Here is a 6,325-nt window from a genome sequence, read left to right as displayed (position 1 = left end):
ATTCAAACCTCCAGCTAAAATGATAATCTCAGAAGAAGAATTACAATGGAAATATTCATTCCCACATAGTATTCAGTTAGTTTAGAAAATGAAGTAAACAGTTTATCAGCTGTGAGCATATGAGCATTAGTGCAGTTAGAAAGAAAATATCTCCTCGGGTTGGCTGAAATGTCACAACAAACCCATGGTAACAAAATTAACCGAAAGCCAGATGGGTGGAGAGATGGGAAGCCCTTGTTTCGGCGTGAGTTGGTCTCAGCTGCTTTCATCCACCAGCTTGGCTCCATTGATACCGCGGTACGTAACCCTGCTGGGTCGCACCAGAACCCCATGGCCAGGTCGACAGCTGAAGTAGCGTGCTTCGCAGCTCAAGGCCCAGCCAGAGGCCAGGGGCAAAGTCAGCTGTGCCAATGTAGCGGATGGTGCCCATCTCATTGGCACTAATTAGCAAGACCTGCATGCCCAGGTGGAGGTTTGACAGTGCCATCTGAGCCAGAGGAACTGGTGGTGCCACCCACTCGGTTAGGCCCTAGGCCAGCGCTGCTGTTTGCCCTTGATGTACCCCAGCCAGAGCTGACTGTGCTCCAGCGTCGCCGCAAATTACTGTAACGGTTCCTGAGAGGCAACAACAGAAGACAAAGATAATTTGAGAATGGGATACAAGGAACTAATTAATACTACTGATGCACCAAAATTCTGGCAACTTCAAACATTCATGCGAAAATTTGGAGGGCCGAAATCACTGACTGAAATGTGACGTTCAATTAGTGCCTCTCTGTTGGCGTTTAGACTGTCTGTGGATAAGTAAACTAGTTAGCTTTGTGGATGCTGAGATGGGGCTGACAATATCGATTTCTAGTTCTTAAAGGGGTCATATGATGTTGCTAAAAAGAACATTATTTTGTGTATTTGGTGTAATGCAATGTGTTTATGCGGTTTAAGGTTCAAAAAACACATTATTTCCCACATACTGTACATTATTGTTTCTCCTCTATGCCCTGCCTTTCTGAAACGTGTCGATTTTTACAAAGCTCATCGGTCTGAAAAGCAAGATGTGCTGTGATTGGCCAGCTATCCAGGGTGTTATGATTGGCCGAATACCTCAAGCGTGTGATGGAAATGTTACACCCCTACCATACTGTGAGCCGAAGCCGGTGGGCATGAGAACGGAGCTGCCGGCGGGCTTTTGGCAACCACATGTGATGACCCTGGGCTGGACTGTTCGTCCACTGTGAAAGCTGATTCGGCGATCCACAGTGCGAAGTTGATGTATTTCCTCAGCGACCAGCACGGATCAGCTCTTGGCATGATGAAGCGATATCGTCCTCTTTTGGAAGACCAAACAAAGTAGTTTCGCTTTCACAACGAAACACACAGTGCCTTCACGATATGGTCGCGGCAGCAACAATACTACAGTGAGAATAAAAGCTACGCCTTCTTTCTTTGCGTGAACATTTGGGTGGCATTATGCAAATCTTCCCACATAGTGAGGTAGATATGTGGAGGCGTGTTAGAACGAGATGTTTTAGGTAGGCGTGGTTGACTCTTAACTTTTATAAAGAATATCTCTTTGGATTTGAGACTTTAGTTTTTGCAACTTTACAGATCTTCTTTATGCACCAAGAGCTTGTAACACTTCAAAGAGAAAGGAAAATTTTTTATCTCATCATATGACCCCTTTAATCAATTTTCATTTTGATAAACCAAGATCTTTTAAGCTGTCTAAGCTGTTTTCAGTTGATGCGTACTTGTAGAGCAACTATATAAACTATATAGCTTTGTGCTTGGTTACTTCTGAAACATAGTCTGATTAAATTCTGTTTATTTTTATAATAACATTCAAATGGATGTGGTTTTGGCACTATTTGCCAGTTCAAGTTCTCAGTTCAAGAGGCAGCACGTAGCATACATAAACTGACTGTATCTTCTCTTTACTTCTAGTTACAGTTTTTATTACTGTCATCGTTTAAAAGTTTATATTTCAATGATGAATTGGAATAAAAACAATGGAAACTTGTTTCCGCCACTGAATAAAAATAATAAAAAAGTAAATATGACTTTTTAGCTCACAATTCTGATATTTTTTCTCATAATTGCGATTTATAAAGTTAGAATTGTGTGATATGAAGTTACAGTTCTGAGAAATAAAGTCAGAAATGCGAAATCTAAAATTGCAATTTTGACTTTTTTAAAAATAAATTTTTAGTTATAAAGTCAGAAAGTTGTTGTAAAAAAGTTGTTAGAAAAAAATAAATTTTATATATATTTTTTTTTTTCTTCCCCTCCCTGAATTGAACGTTATAACTTGTATATGTGAGTTAATACCTCACAATTCTGGAAAAAGTTGTCCGAACTGTGAGACATAAACTGTGAGATAATTGCAAGAAAATAAAAAAAGTCCGAAATGTGAGATAAAAAGTTGCAATTGCAAATCTTTTTTTTTCTGTGGTGGAAATGGCTTCCATTAAAAGCATTACATCCCTTAAAAATAGTTTATATAAAAACTACATTTTGTGCAATATAAATGTTTATATAATTTTTTTTATTTGTGTTGATTATTAAAACTAGTGTGAATATGTGACGTGACATGTGGCCAAGTATGGTGACCCATACTCGGAATTAGTGCTCTGCATTTACCCATCCAAAGTGCACACACACAGCAGTGAACACACACAAACCGTGAACACACACCCGGAGCAGTGGGCAGCCATTTACACTGCGGCGCCCGGGGAGCAATTGGGGGTTCGGTGCCTTGCTCAAGGGCACCTCAGTCGTGGTATTGAAGGTTGGAGAGAGTCCTGTACATTCCCTCCCCCCCCCTACAATCCCTGCCGGTACGAGACTCAAACCCACAACCTTTGGGTTATGAGTCCGACTCTCTAACCATTAGGCCATGACTTCCCCCATTGTTGATTATTAAACTAATTTGATTGATTAATTGATTATTAAATCTTATTAAAAACTTTGTTTTAAGTTTTGGTTTTGGCTAAATTAAAACTTTAATTTTGGTTTCAGATTTTCTCAAAAAGACTATTTTGGTGCATCACTAATTAATGGTAATTAATGCATACATTTCTGCTCATAATATATATATATATATATATATATATATATATATATATATATATATATATATATATATATATATATATATTTGTTTTTTTTGTTGTTTTTTTAATTAGTAGTAGTATATTAGTTAGTGTTTCAGTTTGTTTGTTTTTTATAAAAAATGTTTTACTTCTGTTTTATATTTAATTTATTTAAATTTAGATTAAAATTGACCAGAAAGTGCTTGTTTCGAAATTCTTGAGATTTGGGTTTCTTTAGATTTTGGTCTAATAAGACCAAAGACCTGGCTATCCTGCTGCTGGTGTTGCCAACTATCACAACAAACTATCATGTAAATGAGGTCAGAAAATTATGACTTATCTCGAACATTATTCCCACCTGCTTGCTTGACTTTTGTGGCTTGGTTCTCTCTGCGTGGCGATGGCTAAGGAAGTGCTGAGAGTGCATCGAATTCCTTATTACAACAAACACAAACATCCACTGAAAAGTGACCAAATATATGAAAATCTACAGTTTTATTTGAAAAAGGAATGTCTAAACTGTCTTCTGTCTTAAAATATTTGACAGAGGAGAGGGAATCAGACAGCAGACAACCGTAATGGCTCACCTGTGAAGGAATAGTTCATCCGAGACGAGGACAGCTCTGACAGACAGTCCACTGACCCATGAATCTTGCTAGTTAAAACAAAGTGAATGTTCAGTGTTACTTCTTCCACTGCACTTTTACAACTGATGCTCTGCCAGAAAACTGTCAAGACACATTATTTTACCCTTGCGTATACTCTGTTAGCTGTCAAACAACAAATTTATCACTTCAAAACAGTGACAGTTACATGGGTTTATTTTGACAAATGCTTGTCAAAATTGTCATAAACAATTTGACATGTAAATGTGTAAGCAGGAACAAAACCACAAACCTTTGCACGTTAGGACAGAAAAAATCATGGACAGATAAAATCTTTGAAATTAACATCTTTGAAGTCAACATGAAATGGCACTCGAAACCCATTTTACATCCATAATGTGATGTATTTCATACTGAAATAGTCTAAAGGGAACTGATTGGATCGTGAATCTTGGTCGTTCCGTACCAGAACGGTGCCAGACTTAAAAAGGAGTTTGCAGTAATTGTTGAAGACTATCCCTCTCCTGAAAAACTGCCAGCACCGCACATTGTCTTGACTGCCGGCATTCATTGAGGAAGCTTTTTTTAAGAGGATGTGGTCTACTTCAGCATGCTACTCTGATATGTCCACAATTTAAAATATGACCATTTGAAATTCATGCATTATTAACCATCCAACCAAAAAATGTCTGAAGAACTTATAAAAAAAAAAAAAAGCCACATTATAGACTATTTACAATTATATAACAAATTAATATAAACAAAGTGTTTATAGGGACTTAAACGCATCTCAGCATATCTTAATAGTTATGCTTCTTTTTAAATGTACCATTATTTGCTATTACAGCTGTAACCTTTTGTAGGTTATCCGAGCGAATCAGACAATTTAAAGGGTTAGTTCACCCAAAAATTAAAATTAGGCTGCGTTTTACTCACCCCCGAGGCATCCTAGGTGTATATGACTTTCTTCTTTCAGACGAATCCAGTCAGAGTTAAAAATTGTCTTTGATTTTTCAAGCTGTTTAATGGCACTCAGCGGGTGTTGCATGCATCAGTCCAAAAGAGGTTAAATAAAAAGTGCCCATCCATAAAAAAAAACAAGTGTCTTACACGGCTCCGGGGGGTGAACAAAGGCCTCCTGTAGCGAATCAATGCGTTTTTGTAAGAAAAATATCCACTTTCAAAACATAATCACTTTAATGTAGCTTGCGCCAGCAGTTGTACACAGAAGCAGTTCCGGGAGCATGGCGCATGAGGTCAGCGTTGCGCATGCACCGGTGAGTCTCATGAAAACCAACGTTTGTTAACAGGATCAAAGGAAGCAATGTTTCCTTACTTTAGCAAAGGAAAACCAGTCTCCTCTTGGCTTACATCGAAATCCTCCGACATTCTTCTTTACAAATCCTCGTTTTGTAATTCTAATTCTTGACCGTTGTTTTGTTTTGATCTCTCCCCTGCGTTTCCGTGTGCGTCACTTCTGAGCGGCGCATGCGCAAAGCTGACCTCATACGTCATTCCCCCGGAACTGCTTCTGTTTACAACAGTGAGCGCAAGCTAGATTCAAATGATTATTACATATTGAATATGGATATTTTTCTTACAAAAACGCATCAATTCGCTACAGAAGGCCTTTGTTCAACCCCCGGATTCGTGTGAGACACTTTTTTTGATGGATGGGCTTTTTGATTTTTATTTAAGTTCTTTTGGTCTGAAGCAATGCAACACCCGCTGAGTGGCATTAAACAGCTTGAAAGATCAAAGAAAATTTTTAATATAACTCCAACTGGATTCGTCTGAAAGAAGAAAGTCAAATACACCTAGGATGCTATGTGTAACACCCCTGTGGACTGTTTGTTGTGGTTTCTTCCCCTGTTGTTGGTTTAGCCCGTTCAATTATTAGTTAATCACCTCATTGTGCTCACCTGTCTGTCCCTCGTTAACTGCCCTATATATGTTCCTGTCTCTTGTGTTCTAGTTGGTCGGTTATTGTGAATGTTACCCCGAGTGTGTGTCTGTCTCTGCCTTGTTGTTGCTACATTAAATATCCTTCTTTTGAATCCTTGTCGTCCTCGTCATCCTGCCTGCCTCCACACACCTGGACCGTGACAGAATAACTGACCCAAAAGTACAGTATAGCGGCATCTTTTCCCTCGTTTGTTTTGTCCAGTTTTTGTCAGTTTTTATTTCTTTTCTATGTATTACCCCGCATTCCAAATCCTCCGGACATCGCGGACAACAACACCAGCCCCACTCAGGACCCTGAGCCCAGCCCACCATCTCCCCGCGGTACGGAGCATAAGCCTGAGCCCACCGCTGACGGAGAGCCATTTCCCATTGCGATCCACGAGCCGGAGCGAAGCGGCTGAGAAGAGGATCGCCTCGGAGATTGAGCCCAACACGTCAGACCAGGTGCGAGAGCCGGCGACAGTGCCCACCACGAGGGAGCAATCCGTGGACGGTGTGAGCGCGGAGAGGAGCTCCGCCGCCTGCATCATGGCTGAGGGTGAGCAGAATATGGAGGGCGGTCAGGGCCGAAATGAGGAGGAGAGACCGCGGAATCCTCTGTTTAGCCCAGGAAGAGCTCTCGATCCCCTGTCGAGCCTAGGAATGGCTCCCGATCCCCTGTCGAGC

General features: G+C 40.1%; 1 pseudogene; it reads right to left on the bottom strand.

The window, feature by feature from the left end:
• Positions 1 to 255: 255 nt before the first annotated feature.
• Positions 256 to 3,695, bottom strand: LOC107574209 (CAP-Gly domain-containing linker protein 4-like; annotated as a pseudogene).
• Positions 3,696 to 6,325: the final 2,630 nt, after the last annotated feature.

This window comes from Sinocyclocheilus grahami, unplaced genomic scaffold (assembly GCF_001515645.1).
Source record: "Sinocyclocheilus grahami isolate Dianchi unplaced genomic scaffold, SAMN03320097.WGS_v1.1 scaffold2146.1, whole genome shotgun sequence".
Taxonomy (NCBI): domain Eukaryota; kingdom Metazoa; phylum Chordata; class Actinopteri; order Cypriniformes; family Cyprinidae; genus Sinocyclocheilus; species Sinocyclocheilus grahami.
This window is presented reverse-complemented; position numbering and strand designations above follow the sequence as displayed.